Raw genomic sequence first — 24,709 nt, forward strand, 5'->3', positions numbered from 1 at the left:
TCAAAATCCAGCTTAAAGATGCATGGGTTGCTGTTCAGAGTGTGCTAGGTGGGAAGTGACATTGTATTTTCCTCACACCATTAATGTGTCCAGGTGCAAGAGATTTCTGCCAGTTCTTTATGTAAGAATTTATCATAACATTGTATGTCTTTGAATACGAAATTTGAATGTATCATAAGATCACATCTTTTTAGCCATCCACATTCTTAAACTTGTAAGAGGAAACATTGGGGATATTATATCAAATTTTCATTCAACATCCTAAGATGGCAAATCTTAGTTTGCTTACTCTTAAGACTGACACTTCAAATGACAGTTTTTTCTCACATGTACTTTTTTACGTAGCTCAAGTTCATTGATATTTTTAAGAAAACTGGGATCAAGTGGCATCATATAAAGCAAAGAAGTCAGATGAACCAAAACCAGGTCAAAGGAGTAATACTTTTTTTCCCCTTAGTGGACCTATAGTGAAACATAGCCACCTGGTTTCACAGAGCTGTTCCTGGAATCTAATAAAAAAAGGCCCACAAACACAGGCTACTCAAAAATGAGAAACATTGGAAATTTCCAGGAGGACATGTTCATGAGTCTTCTAAAAGTCAAGCTGGTATTTTTTCCAAATTCTATTTTGATCCTCAGCTCGAGTGAATCTCTGAAGTTGTCACACTGTGTCCATACTTCTTCCACTCTTTAGCTTGTGAACAGCATACTGAAAACCACCTAAATTTATGCCAAGTTTGTTTTAAAATGACAGCCAGCTTTGGCAGTCAAGTAGCGGAACCAGATCCTCCAACGCAATTTCTGGAAACTGAAAATAAAAATACAATTCAGAACCCTGATAGGGAAGGACTAGCACTAGAAAGTGCTTTATCTGTTATCCAGAGCACACAGCACAAACAGACTCCAGGTTTGGGGGTGCTCAGATGCAGCAGCATGGAGTTAATTTCAACACATGCTGAGTGTGCTGTTTTCTTCTAGTTCCCAGCAAGGTTTCACAAACTGCACTGAACTCCTAGCTGCTGCAGCTAGATTGTTGGCAGTCTCTAAGTTAGTTAACATAAAGCCTGCCTCAGGTATATATAGATTAGACTGAAGCTTTGATATTTTTTTTTTCCCCACAGAATAAACATTAGGATATTCTATCATAACTGTGGTTTCTGGGTAAGACACAGAAATCTTGCTTCAGAAAGGATTTATATTTTTTTTCAGCTGCTCTGTAGCACAATTAAATACACTGTTGCACTCACTATGATAACAGGCTCCTGTGTATGTTTAGCAAGATGTTTAACAATGTACAACAAATTCTAATGTTTCTGCATTTTATTTTTTACACCTGCTTTCTGTACCTCAAGTATAATAAAATATCCCCCACTGGATAGAACACAACAGCTATTGTGTGGAATTTTTTTCACATGGGTTTTACCTTTTTTATTCCTACCAGGGCCAATGAAATCATTGGTACTCTTGCTTATTTTTGGTACCATAAACATGTTCAGAATTTTTGTAACACTAACACTATCCTTCATGCTCTGAAGACCGAGCCTAGCATGTTAGCTTCATATTGAAGGAAAAAGTCTGGTAATATTTCAGTGTAACTAGTTTCCTATATATATGTATCTGTACATATATTTACTACCCATGGCACAGAAATTGTCATTCTGCTTTAGCCCACTCCACCCAGGGAGATCTACCAAAGAGAAGGCTCAGGAAGACATACTTTCCAATATCCATATTGAAGTGTGATGATACAATGAATACTTCTGAGTCATCTTTCCCATTAATGCCTCCACCTCTACAGACACAATGTTTGAGTTTCCAGCACTAAGGGGATGAGGTTAGCCTTAATATATTGAAGCAGGAAAGTATTACCTTTTAAAAAATTTCCATGCAGTGATATTTAATCAAGTATTAAACCACATTACTGTTGTAAAGATACTCATGTCACTGACAAAATTCTTACCTTACCCATAGGTCCAGGTTTTCACTTAAGCTGCAAAAAATTAAATAGAACTTTTCATTATGCAGCATAAATTAGATGCCTCCAGAGTATGAAACAAACTTAGGATGTAGCACACAGGTTTGCTTTAGGGAGAGGTGTTAGGTTTTCTTTAACCCAGGACTGTATCACTGATCCTGTATAGCAGTGAAGTCCACACATTGCTGCACCTGCATAGCTGAAAAGATAATGAACCACAGCAAAGGAACAAGCCTCTGGGAAAAGAGGAAGATTTTACAGATGAAAGCTAGCCCACCAGGAGACTAAGCCCTGACACTGGGCTCAGGGCTTTGTATTATTTACTCCCATTTGCCTTAGAAACAACTTGTTAAAAATATCTATACAAGAGATGTATCTTTTTGCAATAAATGCTATTCCTTCTCTAGACTTCAAAATACTTCAGCACCCATGAAACGTTAAACTCCATCAGTCAGTGGAAAGTCTTTTAGTAATGCTAATGAACTTCATATCAAAACCAATAAAGGTTCCTGTCATTATCATATGTTATAACCTTAAAGAGCTACATTCACATATTTATAATATAATTCTAATTGTCTTCTAGCCTTGCTTATGATCAACATCACCTTTACAGAATGATAAGAAATATTATTTGATTACCTTGATTTTTTTCATCCTTCCCTCATTTTTATTCCTTTTTTTTTTCTTTCATTCATTTTATTAAAGGTTTATATTTTAAAACTATATAGAAATGTTAAGGCTTCTGTAAAGTATCATGTTTACCATTGGCCCTGCTGGAAAAGGGTGTTGATTGCACCATGTGTTGTTTCTATCCAGTCTCCCAGTAACAGGTAGTAATTTCATTCTTTGCTGCCTGTACCTGAAAAACCAGCTTTTCAACAACTGATCTTCTGCTGGAGACAGAATGGAAGAATTAGGAATTCATCTGCACACTTTCTGTGCAAATGTTCCCTCTTTGGGGAATATTGCATCTATGACCTCAGCGTAGCTAGACAGGAAAGTAAGCATCCAGCAGAAGAATTTTTTGCAAAAGTACTGGGTACCAAAAATCAGATGCTGCAGCAAAATCAGCTTATATCATTGTCTCAGCAGCGCTGGGTGACTCTGGGTTGGTTTCTTTTGGGGTTTCGGGGAGTTTTGTTGTAGTTGTTTTTTATTTGTGGTGGGGGGAGAGGGCTTTTGTGGGTTTGTTTGTTTTTTAATGAAAACTTATCAATCATGACAAAGTGCAGGATGGTAAACCATGCTGTCAGATATCAGATACCAAATAAGAATGTTTTTCCCACTTCCGAGGGATCATAGCCATGGGCAAACCACACTGGGACTGCTGCCATGGGTAAAAAACACATGAAGGCAGAGGAAAACTGGTAAGAAGAGCAGCAGAGCAACAGAGAGAAACTGTTAGACAGCACTCCCAGCCTCCTGTGCTGCCTCACCAAAGGGACTGGGAGGCAATGTGTGTAACACCCACCAAAAGACAGGGTAAGACCATGATGTGGGGGAAGAGGTGCTGGAGTGAAATTGAGCTGGAGAGATGGGGAAGTTCTTTGCTAAGGTGTTTGATTGTTTATTTTCTGTCCCTTAAAACCTGGATCAGTGATGAAAAGTTTGTGTTAATTAGCAATAGTTAGCTACTTTTGCCTGCAAAAATGGGTAATATAGATACCCTGCCTATATCTACCTGTCAGCTAGATACCAATGACTTCTATAGCTTGAGACAAGTTTTTACTGCATTTCATGCCCATTTCCAATGACTACCATTATCAACTGAGATGTACTTGACTTCTGTTCACATTCCACTCAAACGAAAAAGAACCTGAAGTACCGAATTCAGGCTAGATATAAAGAGCTAGCTCTAAAGAGGAAGGGTTTTCCTGCCGTGGTGTGGTCAGGTTTCCAGAACAAGTTCTAGTTGCTCTTCTGACAGACCATTCTCCTTGTTGTTAGAGGTCTCTTTAGTTATGGCTTCTATCACTGACTGTGCAGGGAAAAGAAAGTCACCTTAAAAATCTGAAAATGGATACAAACAATAAACTGTCACTACTACCATTCTGTTTTGCCAAGACATACAGAACTAAAGCAGCACATGTAAATGCTAAGTGGGGAAGAATCTATGAAACTAACTAAGGACAGTTCCAGACACTCCTCAAGTCACTAATACCACAGGCATTTTTAATTTTTTTTTTTTTAAATCTTATAGGTTAATAGAATCATAGAATCATTTTGGTTTGAGAGACCTTTAAGATCACCAAGCCCAACCATTAACTTAGCACTAAGTTCATCGCTAAACCATCATCCACACATCTTTTAAACACCTCCAGAGATGGTGATTCAGCTACTTCCCTGGGCAGTCTGTTCCAATGCCTGACAATCATTTCCATGAAGAAATTTTTCCTAATATTCAATCTAAACCTCCCCTGGAGCAATTTCCTCTTTTCCTGTCCCTTGTTACTCAGGAAAAGAGACCAACACCCATCTCGCTACAACCTTCTTTCAGGTAGTTGTAGACAGCAATAAGGTCTCACCTCAGCCTCTTTTTCTCCAGGCTAAACAGCCCCAGTTACCTAGACCCTCCACCAGCTTTGTGGCCTTTCTCTGAACTCTCTCCAGCATCTCAATGTCTTTCCTGTAGTGAGGGGCCCAAAACTGAACACAGGATTCAAGGTGCAGCCTCACCATATATGTGAATGTTCATTTGTTTAAAATATTAGAATGCCAAGATGCAAAGATAATAACAGATGCTAAGTTCTCCCAGAGAACTACATGAGACAAAATACATCACCATACCTCTCTGCATTTTCACTTGCTTTTCTGGGCTTAGATTTTTGTCATGTATTTGGGTCTAGAAATAGAAGATTGTAGTCATAATATGAAAACAATGAAAACAGCTGAAGCTTGAAAACACTATGGGATTAACTGTCAATAAGAATGAAAACTTGAGTATTTTCTCTTTCATATATAACCTTGGTTTCAGAAATCAACTTGCATAATTAGTATCACAACAGGAGAGTCTGTAGTGCAGTTGCACATTCGTTGTGTGTACATTTTGCTGTCAGCCTGCAAGTACCTGTGGCTGAAACACTACACAACTACCAAATGCCTTTTTGGACCTAGACATAAACTCCTGGGAGGTAGTAAGCAGTGACATGAAAGAAAACCCCAACTTTAGAGAAACTTTTTCTGCTTTTCATGCTAAACATACCATAACCATATGCCTGTTAGGAAGACAAGTACTGCATATTCATCTCATGACTGCATTCACTGGAAGTTTCTACCCAGGGTGAGATTTATCTTACTCTGCCTCCTAAAATTTCAGGATCTGCTCAAGATGTGCTTACTATGAGAAGTATAGTTGTGTGGGGAGTACTGAGAAATCATCCCTTACTCAAAGTCACTAGGAGCAATCTCAGCATAAGAACTTGCAAATATTATGCATTAGAGTTTTATGTTCCAAATGTTCCTTATTGATTTTACTTTCATTTGAGAACCAGATCCTTCCTCTCTCATGGTGGTACTTTGAGATATATTCATAAAAGAAACAGTTTGACATATGGGGATAATGAAAGCTCTCTCACATATGTGACAATATCTGATCATACAAGTGATCATATCTGATCATTCAAGAGGGATTTTGGCTACTTCCTTAAAAAAAAAAAAATCCATTCCCCCTTGTCCCAACCCTTTAGAAAGTGTTTAAGGTGGCAGAACACATAGTCTAAAAATTCTTCATTTAATCAAAAAATAACATACTATATAAAATTCAGAAGCAAAGTTAAAATAACCTGCCAGTGCAGATGAAGAAACTGAAATGGAAATGCAGAACTGTAAAAATTGCAGTGTTTTCACCTTGGAATGCAGAAATGATGATTCTATTATATTTGTCATAGGCAGGAGGGGAGGGGGAGGCAAAGTACTTTGATACTACTTAAATTTAGTGCCAGATCCAAAAGCCATGAAGATAATACTACTGCAACTGAGAAGACGAAAACTTCAGTTTCACACCCGATAATACTGATGTTCAATGTTACAGCCAACTTAACTTTAAATCTATTTTTATCCACATCTTACCTTATTATTTCTTTGCCAGAGTTGCTTTCTTAATTAAAAAAAAATTAAAAAATTAAAAAGTGGTTTTTCACTAGAACGTTTAAAAAAAATTATCAGTGATTAAAACAAAAGGCTTTAAAAATTGAGTTCTCAAGATAATGGTTAGCTGAATGTTTCAAAGGTCTACTTTGGCGACTTCAACTGTAGCAGTAACTCTGCCTATGGCATTTTTTCAAAGTTTACTATCAAAATCAGAAGACCAAATTGCAAAAGTAAAACTTTTTAATAAGTGAAAGATTGTAGTGGTAGCAAATTCGACGAATCCAGACGCCGGCATAAGCTCTTTGATCGAACGGGCGGGCCGGGCGAGAGTAAGGAGTCTAATTCAATGTGAATTTACCATCCGTACTCTTTAATGAACTCTTAAACAACACTGAATATCAATGTCCCCGAGACCACGTTTTTCCAAGCCTTATATACTCTATACCAAAAGGCCATGCGGCAAGTGCAGGCTACAATTGGTTACACTCACAGTCACTCATCCCCCCCCACTATGGTGATTGGCTGCAGGGCACTGTTCACAGACTGTTCATGCGCAGCGGCAACGCCCCTCCTGCAGCCTGGGTCGAGGGCAGAGCAGCTTCTGTTTACTTTCCTTTTGTCTCTGGTGTCTCAGGGAAATCCTTCCGTGTAGCACAGCCGCATCAAGCCCTGGCTTGTTCACAGCACACAGCCAGAGACTCTCCACAAAAGATGATACTTAAATTCTTAAGACAAACATTGGTAAAAATGGTCTGGAAGAAATTTTGCAATCAGAGGAATGTTTTGGGGCCTTTTGGGCGATTAGTAGAAATATCAAGAATAGGGTTACAATAGACAGCAAGAGAAACCCAGGACCTCTAGCTGCAGCAGCCCCAGCAAGGGGTTGCCAAAATCTAGTGTAAGCTGCAAAAACTTATTTTTCCAACAGAAAATATGTGGTTACTGTTAAGGCAGAAGCAAAAGGTTAGATCTGTAGGTGCAGGGGGTTGGGAAGCAGTTGGTCAGGCAAAAAGCAGGCTGCAAAAGGACCTGTCCTGGGAGAAAGTTTGCATCAGGGCCACGCAGATTTTTCAGGACTCTTTTTAGAATGTGGGTTAAGACAGAGAGAAAGCCTGGATTTTCCTGTGAGTGGGGCTATCAAGTGCCTGTCCTCTTAGGTGTATGTTTCCACTGCTTCTGAGCTGCGAGAAGCTTTTCTTCACTTATTGTAGGTGGGAGGTGTCAGAGTTTATTTAAGGTAAGGTTGTTCTCAAGTTTAATCAGGTCAAACTCAGCTACATCAGCTGTTTTCTCAGGATAGCCCAGTCATCACTACCTTGGCAAACTCGACCTCTCTCTCTGGTGTCCTTTCATACCAATATTCAGCTGTCAACAACAACGACAAAAAAGCCACTGGTCATTTGATTTCATATTCATCCATCTATTTTGCATTTTTAGCAGTTTAACTCATTGTCAGTGATCACTATGTTCTATAAATTTTGTCCTAGGAGAGAAACAGAGATGGTGTTAGGAAGCCCTATTTGTGCTTTATGGTTAAATTCTCATTTTACTTATAGTATTTTAAGTGAAACAGTGAAGTTATATAGTGACTAAGGGGTAAAAACTATTCCATATCTCCTGACTCATAACAAATAACAAGGTGTTTCCACTAGTTCTTAAATCAACTGTCCTCTGTCCTGAGAAGCATCTTAAGCTTTACCATTATCACACTTCCTATTCACTGGCTCAGTACCATTAAGAAAGAGCCCTATTGGAAGATCTCCAAGTATTGTGAACCTAAGAGCAATCGTGCCTGTTACAGCATTTGTGACACTGTGATTCCCATTTTGCCTTTTCCCAGGATGCACCAGCTCTGACCTGGATGCTACATTAGCACTTTCTTCACTGTGACCATGGGAACTGAACACAGATCATCATCTGGGATGTGAAGGCTTGACCAATGTTTTTAGTTTACAATGACGCTTTGTTTTAAGGATACAGGCTTGTTAGTATAAAGGTTTTTACAGATTAGTGCTTTCCCTGCCCAAAAAATACAGTGAAGGTCAGCTGTTGAAAACACTAATTCTGTATTTCAAGCAGAGATTTATAGTTCTGCATAGAAAACTGCCCTTTGCAGTGAATAACTGCAGCAATAAGAAAATAAAAACATCTATCATGAACACATGAATTCTTAGTAATCCTGTGACCAATTTAAACAATGCACTCATAAAACTGGAAATCTTGAGGTCTCTTTCTGTGTAATCTATGGTCTGTTACTCTTTTGCAAGTGAGTTAAACCACCTTTGCCTCAGTGTCTCTGTGTCAACCTACATCAAGTACATAAATACCTGGTTGCTGAGCCATTTCATTTATTTAAGCTTGTTAAACAGATAGGTAGTACAGAAAACCTTAATATTAAAAGTTATTATCATTCATAGTGAGATGGCATGGCCAAGACACATTGAACATAGGAAAACTGTAACCTACAAAGCCTCCTAAGTAGACACAACTGAACTGGATATCAAAGAAAAACATGGACCCATCTGATATTTCTTCCATATTCTTCACTTTATTTGGACCATAAATATTCCTAGCACAGTTTGATTTTCCAGGTCCTCAACTGGTAAAAATGTTTGATTTTTTTTTTTTTTTCTCTTTAGGAGAAGTTTTGTTTATGTTCAGTTTTTTGAGAAAGACTCAGGGCTACTGACTAGGCTGCGTCTTAGTGGTTGACCCATTCTTAACACAGTAATTTATTTTCCTCTTTGTTTGAATCTTGGCCCTGACCCTCTCTCCATCTCCCATACCCTTCCTCACTAATAAAAAATTAGTCTCAATATGCACACAGAGCAGCTCAGTACATCTTCGCAGTGATGTCAATGCTGAATTAAGCGGTAGTCTGAAGCTCAGATGGGTGGAAACTCGCCTTTTTAATAAGACACCAAGTGCACAGAAATTCATATTTTAACTGCAAGAGGTTTATGATAGTAGAAGCATAACAACTTATCTGTCCACTTGGCTTTCCCACCCTTTGAACCTTCACATCATACAAGGTTCTACTGTGTTCATCTTTAAACCTTACAGCTGTCTTCTATTCATTAACAGTAATCCTACATTTCTTTTTGCCTCAAATGATACTGCAGTATCACTCTTCAAATCTACTGACTGGATACACGAAGCATTCACTCAAGTAACAACAGCACTTGTGATGACCCAATCTAAATAAATCTTATTACAATTTTTACTGCCTAGGGCTCTAGTAATAGTCATCTGCCACTCTTTGAACAAACATTACATAGCTATATTTCACCAACACGAGTAGAATACACTAAGTGAAGTCTGAAGTAAATTCAGTAAATTTCAGTTTTATCTGCATGATTTCTTTCTGTTTTCCAAAAAATGTTTAACTTGGAAAACATGTCAAGCAATGTAGACACCTTTACAGTAACATAAAGTATTCTTTTCTTTTCACTTCAAATTCTAAATTTATTTGGAACTGTGCTAAAATCCTGCTTTGATTCTGAAAAAGAAAAAAAAAAAACCTAAAGCAAAAAATTTTTACATAGTATTAAATCATTTAATATTTATTGAGTTTTTATAATTCTTGATGTTGTTTCAATGTCAAGGCTAATTTTTATAGACCAGTAGCTGTGAAACCTGTATTACTTTGATTCTTTTATTCTAATGCTCCCTCCTAATCAATGAGCCAAACTGAGGTTTTCAGGACAAAGTTAAGAAATCAGGTAGCAAGTATTTCAAATTAAATTGATGTGTAAAAATACAAGCTCTGTAATGATGGCAGTTATCCTAGAGGAGGATCTATATTGGAGTCTGTTACTATCCAACAACTCAAACAGCATTTCAGAGATGATGGGTCTTTTATTTTCCTAAAATAAAACTGCTGAATAGCATCCTTATCCAAATGCTGGGACCGAGTAAATAAAGAGAACACAAATATCAAATACTGTTTCTGAAAAGGACATAGTCTTATTTCTAGCATATTTGTAAGGTGTTTGGCACCATTGCTTTTTTGGTTGTTTGAATCTCTCTCCATCCTAAATCATTATCTACCCCAAAAACAGTCTTTACAAGCAGATTGAGCTGATAAAACATTCTTCACAGTGTTGAAATAAATATTACTAAAATCATAAGCGCTACTGTAACGTAAACAAAAGTATGGGGTAAAAAAGTGCCTAAAGAATTTGCTGTGTAGACCTTAAGGGAAAGAATCTTCACTTCTTCACACGCTTGTGTTACCTCTTCCAATATTCAGATCTACAGATAAGCAACAAAACACACTTCTGAGAATATAAAGTAATAAATGAGATATCAGTTGACTACATCTTCTAGCACTAGAGAAAATGTCAAACTAACCAAGTAAATAAATAAACAAACAGATAACACTGCCTAGATTCATATCCCAAAAGCAGAATTCACCCCTGACCCCTACATTTGTGCCTAAACTACAGAGAGACATATTCCGGGACATACCTTATGGGATAATGTACCACAGCCTCCCATGCAGTCCTTTTCTCTGGCTAAACATTTCAACCAATATAAAAGCAACCATGTCATATGTGTTGGGCTTTCTCTGCAGAAAGAAAACCCAGCAGGCAAGAAGCCTTACTGCTCTTCTACAAATCCTGCAGTGTAGATGCTGGCGGCACAGACCTGCTTGCAGGCAGACCTGGCCAGAGGTAGCTCTCAGGAAGTAATGCTGACATACACTGTAATGACAAAATATCAAGGTCATCAAAGCTATTAGACTTACTTATTATTATTACTCAATACTGTTATTATTCCAGTACTGTTACCAACCTTTTCTCTTAGTCAGACATCTGTCCGTTGTTTTGTCTTTTTTTTATTTGTAGAGACATCAGATTAATACATCAAATATTTTTTTTTCTAGAGAGGAGTTCTCAGAGCATCTTTGCTAAAGATCCTGTCCACCAAGCCTGGACATCCCAGGGCAGGTTCTCACAACCTTTGGGTCCAAAGCAGCCCCTGAGAACTTCAGATCACGCACGTGTGAACTATATAATAAGTCTTCGCAGAAAATACATCCAGGTTCAGTTGCGATTCTTATCCATACCCAGCCGTGAAGGGAGTAGACATTTGCCTGCAATAGATTGTATACGTCTGCTGTGCGCTTTTCTTCCTGTGTCAGAGAATTCCATGTATTTTGTCTATTCAAAGCAGTTTACATCCAAGAAAGGCACAGAAAGACCCAGGAGAACAGTTTACAGACCAAATGCAAGGTCAGCAACAAAAGCTTTGATTGCAAAGCAGTGTTTTTTGGGAATAATGTTCATCGCATTTATCTTTTGTTTATTGCCATCATTTAAGCCATTCTCCTTTTTTTATGAGCTCCTCAACATAGCGTTGCTTATTCAACTTCTGCTGCTCTTATTGTACTGGTGCATTCTCTTTTGTATGTTAAGTGCCATCACCTGTTATCATCAACAGTTTCAAATAACTCCCCTGTGAAAACTACAGCTTTATTATATATAGGTTCTAAATCTATTAGCTTATCATGAATGTTTCTAAAATAAGGAAAGTAAAAACAATATAAATGCAAGTAAAACAGCTTAGCTATGACTTAATCTTTATGATAAAACATTGATTTAAAAAGACACTAAAATTATTTTTTACTGTCTTAACTATAACTTTCGAGTTTCATTCTGAGATTCCTCCACTGCTTAGGATTCACATAAAGGTATATACAGATGTGTAAATCTATCCCATATACAAACTTTGAACATCAGAATATGCATGCTTAGCTGCACAAAACAAGTCATGTCAACATACACACTGATAATTGTTGGCTCAATTTGATGAATAATGACTTGGCACCAGGAAGTTTGAACCTCAAGCAACAGAGTAGCTTACTCAGAGTACATTAATTTCCATGTTATAAATAAGAAACAAATGTCAGATATGCTACAGAGTAGAGAGATCACTGGGGATTTTTTTCTTCCCTATATCAGACAATAAAAAGTCACATAATAAAAAAAAAAAAAAAAAAAAAAAAAACACGCCACAGAAAGACAGAAAACCAAAGGCTCTTGCCTTGTTTGAACACATTGCATTTCTTCTCTAAAAGATGATGCACAGTAATAATACTTGCATGGGTTTTTTTTTTCCCAGGAATCAGAAGGGAGACAAAATGTTCACCCAAGGATCAGAATCACAACCATGCAGTGGATTATAACTCATAACCGTCTCTGATGATACAAACTCGGTCTCACCTTCAAAAGTTATTTACACTAAATCCTCATGTTCATGTCTCTTTCTATTTATTTTCATTATAACATATGCAAACTACTATAGAGGTAATACATGCAAAGCAGCCATTTGCACAAAATTATTCTGGAAGCATGTGAAAAAATGAAATATTTGCAGCTGAATTTTGCATTTAAAATCAATATAAGTCATTAAGTTTTTCACAGGCTTGAAATTCTTTTCACCTATGACAGATGTGTGATGATTTACAGGCTTTCATCAGATTTTGAATTTCAACCCCTGATTTCACAAAATGATTAATAAAACTTCATTTAATAACCCTGCTTTCAGTTGCCTTCATAACTGGTATGTAAGGATTAGATTTTAAAAGACCTCTACTGCTACTTCTGACAAAGTCATTCAGCACTCAAACTTAAAGTTTACTTTGAGTGTCTGATATTCAAATATCCTCCAAAACAGGGGAAAACTTTTGAAATATGCCATGTATGACAGGATATTAATAGCACTTGAGGTATATTTTTTCCAAAATCTATTAAATACCAGGCATGATTTTCTTCTTATGGATACTCAGCACTGACAATACAGAGAATGAATGTTGAGTTTCTAAATTTAATACATATTTCAGTCACTGGTCCAGTGTAATAACAAACCTGTCTCATTAAATGGAACAGAAGTATTCACTAGCTTCCTTACAAACCTGTAAAGACACAAACTAAAAAAAGTATTACAAATTATTCCACATAATTGTTTGTTTTTTCTGCGAGGCTAGATTTGCAAGTAGGAGTAGTGTCCTGTGGTTGGTTGTTTGTTGGTTGGTTAGTTTGGTTTTGTTTGTTTGTGTTTTAAAGTTAGGGAGCATATTTGGAAGGGGCAAACAAGCTGTTGGGCACATGAGCTCTCTAAGTCTGAAAGAGAAGCAGCAAAGTCTAAAACCAAACACAATTTGAGCATAATTCCTCTTAGTTTCACCTGAGTTACAGTTAAACCACCACAGAGAAAATCAAGTTGGGCACAGTGTTTAAGTGACATGTTAACACAGAGAGGTCATGCCATGGTCAGTTAACTCCTACAAAGAGAGTCCCTATATGGGACACACAGAAAAGTAGGTGAATAAGATTATATCTTGGCAAAAAAATTTGGAGTCCAGCAGAATCATGAATTTCAGGTCCCAGGCTTGGTTTTGGATCCTTTGAGGATCAAGAGCAAGACAAATCTGTTTAGTGAAACATTCTCCCTTTGGCAACTGTTCCTGTTCTTTTCTGATTGCATGTGAGGTTTTACTCTGGTGCAAAATTGTTGTTCAGATCCATCTACTTTTTATTTTTATGAAAAACACTATAATTCTAAGACCAGCAAATGTTAGATTCAGTGACTGATTCAGAGTATCCTCAAGAAAACATCTTCCAGTGTTGTTCTAATAGCTGTAATGTTTGGCATTTCTCTTAAGGTTGCAAAAATATTTAAAAAAAAATATTTTATTATTTTTTTTTTAATTCTGGAGCTGTTCTTAATATCCTTTTAAGAATGAAGACCTTTCCCAGATAATCAAAACTAGTTAAACAGTTGCTATTGAAGAGACAAGAGCTGAATTTCATCACAGCGTTTTAGGTCCACAGCTAGAGAGTTTTCTAGTATATAGCATATGTTCTTTGTTTTTGATTAACATTAATATAAGCCAGAACAATTTGCAAATCAGCAGAAAATGCCACTTAGTCTTCCGACAGGACAGATAGACTTTTTCTTTCCCCTATACCAGAGACAAATGAGAAGAAAGGGGAATTTGCACTCCATAGACAGCTTCACAAAAAAAAAAAAAAAAAAAAGAGCAGAGTGAAAGTCCAAGCCTTGATTATAGAAAGGAAAGGGAGAAAAGATATAGAGAGAAAAAGGGAAAAAGACAGAAAGCTTTTCAAACTTAATACTCCATTCACCAAGGTGTTCATACCTCACATAGATTAAAACCTTGGTGTCTTGGTAGCTAGCCTCGTATCAAACATCCCAGAAGTTCAGCTTGGTAAAGCTTTGTCGTGTCAGAGCAATCTCTGTAATGAACAATCTTGCCCAAGCTGTGTGTTTAGCTCATGTACTGCATGATATTTTTAATTTCCGTGTAACAGTGATCTCTTTGCTCTATCCATTCTTGCACTAAATGGTAAATTTCACAGCAAGGAAAAATATGTTTGCAATACAGATTGGAATTGTGTCATTATAATCCTTTAACACGCCAGGAGATGTGGGAAGTTTTAGGCCTCAAAGAAGTCAAAGAAACTGAACAGAAGAGTACTAATTCTAAAGGAAAATAGCATTGGTCAGCACACAACATTTATTTGCTGGTTTTTAACTTTTCGCTGCTTGCCAAACAGAAGCATGGAGTTGTTTTCCAAATAAGAAAATGTATTTGTATGAAAATTAAACTGCAGCCTTTTAGCAGATGACATGTGGGTTTGATAAACCCTGGTCATAAACACAACAAAATAAATTTTTATATATAAACAGTCCTTACACTTCTAAGAGCCTGCATAAAAATGTGCATACAGAAAATGATTCAGGACATTCACTGTCAGTTTATTAAATGGTTTTACATAATTTAATAAAATTTAAATACAGCAAGAGAGTAAAGCTTTGATACCCAAACTCTTATTTCAACTTTTTCTTTTTCATGAAGTAAGCAGAAAACTCCAAAAGAGAGCAGCTTTACTCAGCTTTATTCTAATCAGATTTAGAAATTAGACAAAAAAAAAAATAAGGCTCAGAATGTATCCACTTTGGAATAAAAATTGTTCCTTAGAGAATTTGAGATTGCAGCATTTCCTGTAACATAAATCATGAAGTCTGTGTAGGAGGAGGCCTTATATCAAAATAATTTGGTAAAGATTACCATAACAGAGATGTTTAGGGTTTTAGATTTTTCCTCACATCCCACATCTTTTTTTTATTCTTTTTATTCCTTCACATTTGAGTGAGTCAAGTAATGCAGATCTCCTATCAAATAGTGCCAAACAAATTTGCTTTTCTTGAAAAGCACTATTAGCATAAGCCCATTTATACACTTGTGCTTCTCTCCCCAAGTAGCAATTCAGCTCCATGCTGTGTTGCCTTTTTAATGGGAAACCTGAATAATGTTAAGCAAACCTGGGGCAGGAACAGAAAATTTTACATTCTGTTTAAAGCTCTAAGTAGTATACAGCTCTAATACTGGTTCAGATTTATGCAAAAGTAGTAAATAGCTCCATGATTACTCTTATTTTAGGAACAGAAGCAACAGTTCTTCTGATCTCAATAAGACACTGAAAACTTTGGAAAGATTCTCGGTACAAACTTTACACAGCATGAAGGTCTGAGTTCCTGACAATATTTCCACAATATTTTCCCTATTCAGGTGCACCAGCATCCCAGCAAACATTTTGAAGTACAGTTCCACAGTGTGTCTCAGAACTAAAGTTGAAACTGTTCACCATGTTCACATGGATGTAGCTGCTACGAGAATTAAGTGGCTGAGGAATGCACAGAAGCAGGAACTGTGGCATGCCCAGGGGCTTTATCCTGGATTCAGTATTATTGAAAGAGTTCAACTCACTTTAATTGCATTAGAAATACCAGCATCCGTTGTAGCTAATGAACTTAGGTACTTCCTTTCCTGAGCTTCTCAAGGCACCACATAGCTCTGCTCTATCTCAGTTGCTAAACTATTCAAGGTCATAGATCAACTACATAGTGGTTTTTGCAGAATTTTTACAGTATTTTAAAATTTTTTCCTGTACACCACCAGTGATTAACCGGATTTATCATACAAGTCTTGATCCAGAAAAGCACTTAAGCACATGCATAACTTCATTTTCTTGAGCTGATTAGTCTGACAAGACCAGGCACATGCTTGAAGTTAAAGTCATGTTCCAGTGCTTTGCTAAGTGAGAATGTTTACCACTATACAAGGAGAAACACAACATAGTAAAACATGGACTTGCTTTGAGTAAAAAAAATAATGTTCTCAGATTTGCTCCATGAATCCACTTACAATCTTAAAATTTTCCCTGAAGGTTTTCTTCAGGACAGATGTTATTGTCAAGTGTACTGGGAAAAATCAAGTCACAGATTTCTTCAGGCAGCTCATCATATTCATTTCTTTAAGAACACAGGACACAGTAGATTCACTTAAATGTAGTGTTCTCTTTATTATTCTAAAATACACTAACCTCATTCTTCTGCCTCTCCATTTCAGCAGCAATTTTGTTCCACATCTAATAAAGGGGAAAACTTGATTAACGAGAAGGTTCTAAAAGAATTGAGACTTATCAGTCACCTCACCTCATAGTAAATTTGTATTGCAACGAAAATGTTTAGAAAACTTTACCATATCAGAGGTTTATGGAAAGCAACACTTAGAAAACTAGATTTTGACAGCAGAATTGACATACAGGTAGTTTACAAAGCATCTAAGTGTTACACTCTATTTCTCTGCTTTTTACATTACTAAACCCAAACTCTTCCTGTGGAAAAAACTACTAATACAGAATGCTTTTATGCAAGAGACATTATGTAAACATAAAAAAATCTTTTCAGTAAAGACTGGTATTTATTAGTAAGGTCTATTTAATGAAGTTCTAGATATTAGTGAGATACCCTGTGCCTGCAATTCAAACAACTCTCAAACAAAAAAAGAGCACAAAATTTATATTACATGCTAGAGCAGAACACTGGAAAAATCCATAAAGAAATGGAAAAATAATAATGACTTCTCAATGAAGTGCTTGACAGCCTGTCAAAATTTGACAAGCACCAAATACCACAAAATTTCACAGATCATTAGTGACCAAATTGGTACCTTGAATCTCTACCTAAACAGAAAATTTTGAAATATCTGCAAACAACCTGACACACCTGGGAATATTTTTGCCCATCTCCCAATTTCTTCATCCCAGCCATACATTCCAGATCCTGGTTAATAAAGGAAATATTATTTAATAAGATTATTACAGTGAAAAAAATGCAGTTCTAAACTGGACAGTGTCAATTCAATAAAACAAATACTATCTGTAACAGCGGTGTGCTTTCTAGGCATAGCCAACTAAGATCTCGAGCCACTATCTCAATGGAGTAATAAACAGCATTAATAAGTGGTGGTGCAAGCTGTGTTCTGTATAACTATACCAGTGTGTCAGAGACCTTTTCTGTAAATATTCATCTCTTGCAAGGAATGGATCACGCAGTTCTCTGCATTATTCCTTCTGTGGCTGCTGTACTGACCATGGTAACAAAACCAGAAACACCAAATGAGACCAACAGGTGATTTCACATATGTCACTGTCAATTTTGACTGAAGAATGCTGTCCAATATATCCATATTTCCTTCCTTATTCCACTAATAGGATACTTCCATAGAAGATATTTGACAATATTTTGTATAGCCAGCTGATGCAAATAGATTCAAATGGAGAGGAACTTGCCGTGGTGTGAAGCTGGAAGAAACTAGTATATTAATAATCTGAAAAGTGAAGCTGTTCATACTCTTTTGCAGATATATTCATGCTGAACTGCTTCAGAGAAAAAATGAGAAGACAGAAAACAGAGCAGATGTTAGAGACAGAGCTCCAAGAGTTTCATCCAATCACTGCTGTCTCGGGGAAGAAGATGCCAACAGCAGCCAGCACCAGCCTCTGCTTCTGCCCATGCGCCGGTTCCTTGCACTGCCCACAGCATGAGGATAGAGAACTAAGACAGGAAGAGGGATACCGAGCGCAATAGCCAAGCTTCCACAGAAATAAAATATATCCAGTTTCACTCCTCACAGCCAGCTGCACACTCTAGAAACTTCAGCAAACTGCCAGCTGACTGGGATGTCTTTTTTTTTTTTAAGAATGATGTTCTAAGATCATTATTGTTGTTTTCCCTATTCTCCTGCCTGTCAGACTTCACCATTTTGTGAAACAGTATGCACTCAGAGAAATTACAAGGAATCTACTTTGTTTGCTTTTGGGGTTTCTGTCTAAAGTACATAAAATCATCATGTAAAGGAAAAAAAAAAAAAAAGTTATCACTTTGTCTCTCTACCATACAGCTTTTAAAGTGATTATAGAGACAGAAAAATCTATGGAAAAAAAATGTAGAAAATTGTAGACTTTGAAGCAAAAATAGAAAATATTCAGCGGTATACTTTAAAGTCATTGTACTTTAAAAGCGTCATTCTAATTACCTGGTTTTCGGGAATTGTGCCAGTGCTAGCTGAAAAGGCACTCTTATCTAGCTATCAGCTACAAAATAGAAAAACAAATTGCAAGAATTATAGAGCTTTTGGAGTTTCAAATGATTGAAGCCTAGTAAAAGAAACATATGCTACTTAGATTACATAGCAGTCTCTACTCCATGTACTCAAATAAGAATATACTATAATACAAGACTCCAAGCAACATATTGAAAAATTAAATACAGTGTCCCTATATTCTGCTTTCTTTGTGGGGTTGTGCTGCCATAAGACAACTTTTACCTTCTAGAGTTATGTATATTGATTTCAGTTTGCAAACTAAAGTCCCACAATAGCTAAGAAGGTAAGGCTGTTACTATAAAAGCAGAAAGAACGCCACTGTACAGCAAATTAAACAAAGTTTTAAGTAAATGGTTTTCAGTCAAAAGTTATTAACGTTAATGTAAGAGAGTGCATGTCCTAGTCAACAATCTAGAAAATTTTGCCTCATTTCTTAGCTAGGTCAGGCCAAGGTTGTCTGTGATGACATTTGTGCCACACAAAGAGCATTCACAAACCCAGAGGACAACCACACAAGCTGGTATATTCCAGCGACAGAGTATTTCAACTCAGGTTCACATCTTGAAAGCATCATATCCTCAGCCTCTGCAGTAGTAGTTCTTCTATGGATGGCCATGACATTTGAGATAAGTGTTACTGCACCAGTGTGGACACAAGTCAGCCCAAACGAGCCTGGGTATCTCAGTGCCCACATCTCACAGCACGGCTTGGATCAATCAGAAAGGTTACCTTAAAATCTTCCACACTGCTACCAAACTGCCATCACACCAAGGTGATTATGGAGTATTTTAAGTCCCTTAATCAATTTCCTATGTCATTACCATCATCCTTTTAAATACCCAGCATGTTAGAGTTCAAATATTTTTTCCTCCTATATTCCATATGCCCTAGCCAGTAAGCACTAAAGTGCTATGAGGATCTCTCCAACTTTATTTTCCTGTGCCTTTGCAGTTAACTATGTTGCAGCAAGAAAGAAGAAGCTAACATGAATATGGCACTTGTGTGCACAGGCACATTGCAAGAAGAGCCAGAGGTCACAACTGCATTTGCAAAGAGCAAGTTTTAGTTTAGTTACCTCTCTACTGGGGGATCTCTGAAGTAGTACCTAAGGTCCCAGGCAGAGGTGACACAAGCAGGACCGCAGGCACTGTTAAGTTCAGCCTTGGTAGAAGATCACTGGGCCTGCTGAGCTCACCTGTATTTCAAGGTTTCAGGCAGGCGCAGCCTCTCGCTCTTTCTAACAACAAAGCAGGAATCTCAGACATAGTGATAAGGTGCCTAGAGTTTCTCACAGGCCTGTGTTATCTAACACAGAGGTTCTACTCATCAAGCACACAAGGTCAGTAAAACAATTAGTGTGATGTATGTGCTTTTTCTACAGACAGCTGCAAGTCACTTGAGCGTATTTACATTTAACCCACCTCCTCGCCATTCTTTCACTATATTCCCATACAGCACTGAAGCCTGGTATTGAATTTGCTGCCTTGTGGGAGTGTCCTGTTTCTCGACTCTGCTTGCATCAGCTAGGGATGCCCTCACTTCCTCTTCTATTTGGCTGCCTAAAGCATCCCTTCATGCAACATGCAGAGCTTTTTACAAATCCCATTTTTACATCCATTTTGTGTAACAGTCAACTGACTGAAGCTATATCCTAAAAATTCTGTACTTTCTTAAGCATGAAGATGCATTAGATCTGAAATGCTATTATCAGTTGCTATCCTTTCTTGATCATGATGTGCAAGTCAGGTACGGCAACACATAGGCACCGGTCCCATCATCACTGACACCAGATCAGCTGAAAGTATCAATCCTGTTTGGTGTGGCTGCTATACCCCATGTTATGGTTAATGGAATTTGCATGCTTTTTTTGTGCCATCTGCAGCAAAAGTTACGATACATCATAAAGACACAGCAGCACAAAAAAATGATAGCAGATCCATTGTAAAGCCTTCAATGTATAGTTAGCTTGTCTAAATATTTTTAAGAAATTTAAACCATCATGGTAAGGTTCTCAGTTTTTCAGCACTTGACATCATGCAGTAATCGTTTGGTTTGTTTGGGGTTTTTTGTTTTGGTTTGGGTTTTTGGTTGGTTGGTTGGTTGGTTGTTGTTGTTTGGGGGGGGTGTGTGTGCGATTTTGTTTGTTTGTTTGTTCATTTGTTTGCTTTACATGGAGCCTTAACGCCCAATTAATGCACTTTATGGTCAAGCCATAGCCTCATCATCAACATTTTAACTTCTTGGATCCAGGCCAGACTGCTTGTCTAGAAGAAGCATTAATCAACAGTCTTGACACTGGAAGAAGTATAATGTTTTGCTATGTGTATCTTAGAAAACCTGCTCTCCTAGTAGATCTACAGACCTCCTTTTAATATCATTACATGCATGCAGAGTAATTATGTTAATTCTGCTAATTAGTCAGTATGGGTTAAATTGTGGCCAAGCTCCAGTTTCCCAGACCTTTCCCCATTATGAGCTGTTAGAAACTCCAGAAAAAGGCTCAACAACTCTTGGTAAAATTTGTTCCTATTTGAATTCAATCCAAGCAATTCTACACAATTCCATTAAAGCAGAGCAAACAAGGCTGAGCATTAATACATAAATGAAGTAAGCTTTATGCTGTCAATATGGGTGAGATTGAGACTGGCTCTATTCCAGAATTATGCTTTTAAAAGCTTATTTAGTAACAAATTATATAGAAGATAAACAAGCAATTAACCAATCTCCCAAGAAGCTAACAAAATACTCTGTGTTGAAGTACTAAACGTAACAGGTTGTTGCTTTTATCTATCACTTGGTTGCGCAGTACTTATGGTATATGACTTTCAGCTGGAGCAAGGTCACAGTTAATTGACATAAGCACATGCCACCACTTCATAATTTTAAATTCCATGTTTTAAGTATACAACAATATTCTGAAAGTAAGATGGAATACAGATTAAATAATTAAAACTTACAGATTCCATATGTATGCTGTGGTTTTCAGAGTACTCAGGAAGTAGATCCACAAATGTGCTGTTCACAAGTCTGAATGCATATAAAAACTATTTACAGCTGTGTGATATGAGCAACTTGCAATGTTACTACCTGTATCTGTCACCTTTATGCTGATACTAGCTTTCATTACTTCTAAATTAAAATAGGGCCAAACCCCAATCACTTTGTTCACATTGTTACATTAAAATCAAATAAGAGATGAGGCAGCTCTGAGTTCAGCCACAACTTCGTACATTGTAAATTTTCATTAGATCAGACAGGTAGGTTGGAGCCTAATTTCCTGTTTCTGCTGAAGTTCAGAAAAGAAATAGGCAGAGTTAAAGACAGTCACTTCTTGGTACTCTCAGGAACAGACCTTTATAAACCCAGGGTCATTAGGAAAATCTGAAGCATTAGACATTTCTGACTTTTCCTTACAAAGGATGTGCCAGCAGTGTGCCCATCTAGCCAAAAAGGCCAATGACATCCTGGCTTGTATCAAGAATAGTGTGGCAAGCAGGACTAGAGAAGTGATCATCCTTCTGTATGTGGCACTGGTTAGGCCACACCTTGAAACCTGTGTTTTGTTTTGGGCCACTCGTCATAAGGACACTGAGGTACTCGAGAGAGTATAGAGGAGGGTGATGAAGCTGGTGAGAGGCCTGGAGCACAAGTCTGATGAGGAGCAGCTGGGGGAACTGGGTCTGTTTATCCTGGAGAAAAGGAGGCTGAGGGGAGATGTTATCACTGTCTACAACTACCTGAAAGGAGGTTGTAGCACTGAGGGTGTTGGTCTCTTCTCCAAAGTAGCAAGTGATAGGACAAGAGGAAATGGCCTCAAGTTGTGTCAGAGGAGGTTTAGATTGGAGATTAGGAAAAAATTCTTCATGGAAAGGGTTGTCATGCACTGGAACAGGCTGCCCAGGGAAGTGGTGGAGTCACCATCCCTGGAGGTGTTTAAAAAGTGTTTAGATGAGGTTCTTACGGACTTGGTTAATGCTAGAGTTAGGTTATGGTTGGCCTTGGTGATCTTGAGGGTCTCTTCTAACCAAAATGATTCTATGATTCTATTCTATGATTCTAGGATTTGCTAGCTTAGCCTACATATCCCTTCGATGCACTTTTGTACATCTGTCTCCTTCTACTGGACATCTCACTTCCACTTTTCCACAGCTGCGCTATGACTGAACATAATCTTTTTCAAAAATCCCTCATGTATCACTTCCAGATGTGAGCTTGTCTTCTCCTCCTGTTTCAGTGATACGGCATTGAGCTATCTGAATTATTCCAATACATCATTACTTATCCCTTTGATCAAGATGCTGTTCACAGATGCACACTATTACAGGTCTTGATTGTCAATTTATCATCAACTTGCTACAGCTCTACTTATTAAAAAAAAAAAAATAAAGACTGGTTACCCATGTCCTTTTTTGCACTAGCATGACTCTGTTTCTATTCCTCACATGCAATCTATGTGCATCATTATTATTTATAGTTACTGAGGGTGCAGTTACCAAACTACAACCATAGATATGAGTCCAAATGGTGCACTGTTTACAGGCAGAACCCTATTCAAGAGGGGTCCAACCAGTCAAGTGAGCAAATATTGCTGTCAGAGGGTAAACAATACTTATATTAACCTGTGGTAGTTTATCTCATGCTTCCCTGACAAAGCACACCCCTCCGAGCATATTTTCTTCCCGTTTTACTTTTCATGCTATTCCAATTTCTGGAAGAACAAAACCAACGAACCAACCAACCAAACAAAAAACTACAACCAACCACAAAACATGAAACACCAACAGACAACACCAGGGTGGAAAAAAAGCATGTAGTCTCAAAACACTGAGGACATAAATTTAACTTTGTTTCAATTTAATGTTGCATATACTTAATCAGGGAGGGGGAAGGCTTACTGCAAGTCTAGAATAATAACAGTCAGAAGGAAACATAGAAAGTAACAGATGGCTCTTACAATCAGGCTTCACTTTAAACACCTCAGTTTTGCATTTTTATGCTGGAGAAGCTCTGGTGGAAAGATTCAAAACAGCTTCAAGGCACAAAGAAATTCACAATATTTGTAATACTTGAGGAAAGAAAAGAAGGACAACACATAGACATAAATGTGTATACCACTGTAGTAGGAGTGAAAAATTCCTAAAAAAACCTTGATCCTGAAAGTAAGCAGATCAATACTTCTCGTACCTGTATCTATCGTACCTTGAAACAGTGTCCTCAGCAGTTTCTTTCAAGTTAAGGTCTCTGTCCATCCACCAGCTAATCATCCAGTGTATGGTCTTCAGAGGCCCTCTGAGGTACCTTGACAGAGTCCTGTCTGAAAGACCTCAAAAAAATTAGTCCACACTGAACAACGAAAACAAAATATGGAAAGGATGGATGCAGTCTGTTCCTGCACCAATACATCCTCTGATTTGCACAAAAAAGATACTTCCTTTCAGCTCTCATCTGACATTGCAAGTGATAGAGACCAGCATCAGCAGTAGATCCAAATCTGCTTTATATGTGCCTCACATCCAGAGACAGCAACAACTGCCACACGGCATATAAACAGCTGTCACTCTACCAGTGTTTCACATATTTGTCACTCAGCAGCTAAATTTGAAACTGGATAAAATTTGCTGGAAGACAATTAAGTTCAGCAGGTTGGAGATGACCAAAGTAAGTGTTGTACTCAGCACAGACATATGTCAGGGACAATGTATACACACACCTGTCTGGGACCACCTGCAAAGACAGCTTCCTCCACAGAGGTGATCTAAGAGCTTGAGTCCTGAAAATTATTATCAGGAAGGTGGAACCACAGAGTGAGTCTGTATAAAGCGCTGTTTCTTTGGGGCTTCCCTATAGTTTCCTCCAAGTCAGCTGTCTGAGCTCTCTCCTTATCTGGCAGCCACTCTGGATGGAGGGATTTGCCTGTCTTCTTTATTGAGGCTGTGAATAAAGGTGAACTCATCTTCCTGCCTAAATCTCTCTGTTCAGACAGAAGCAACCTGTTGTGTGGACAAGTTAAGTCACACTGAATGATACACTGTACCTTCTGACCCATACACCTCCCTGTGTCCTGAGGAGCAGCCTAATCCCACACACTTTCAAACAGACACACGACCTTCAAGAGAGGTCCATAATCACTCCTTGTGCCACGTCACTACAAACTAGTGATCTGA

Source organism: Patagioenas fasciata, chromosome 2, assembly GCF_037038585.1.
Source record: "Patagioenas fasciata isolate bPatFas1 chromosome 2, bPatFas1.hap1, whole genome shotgun sequence".
NCBI lineage: Eukaryota > Metazoa > Chordata > Aves > Columbiformes > Columbidae > Patagioenas > Patagioenas fasciata.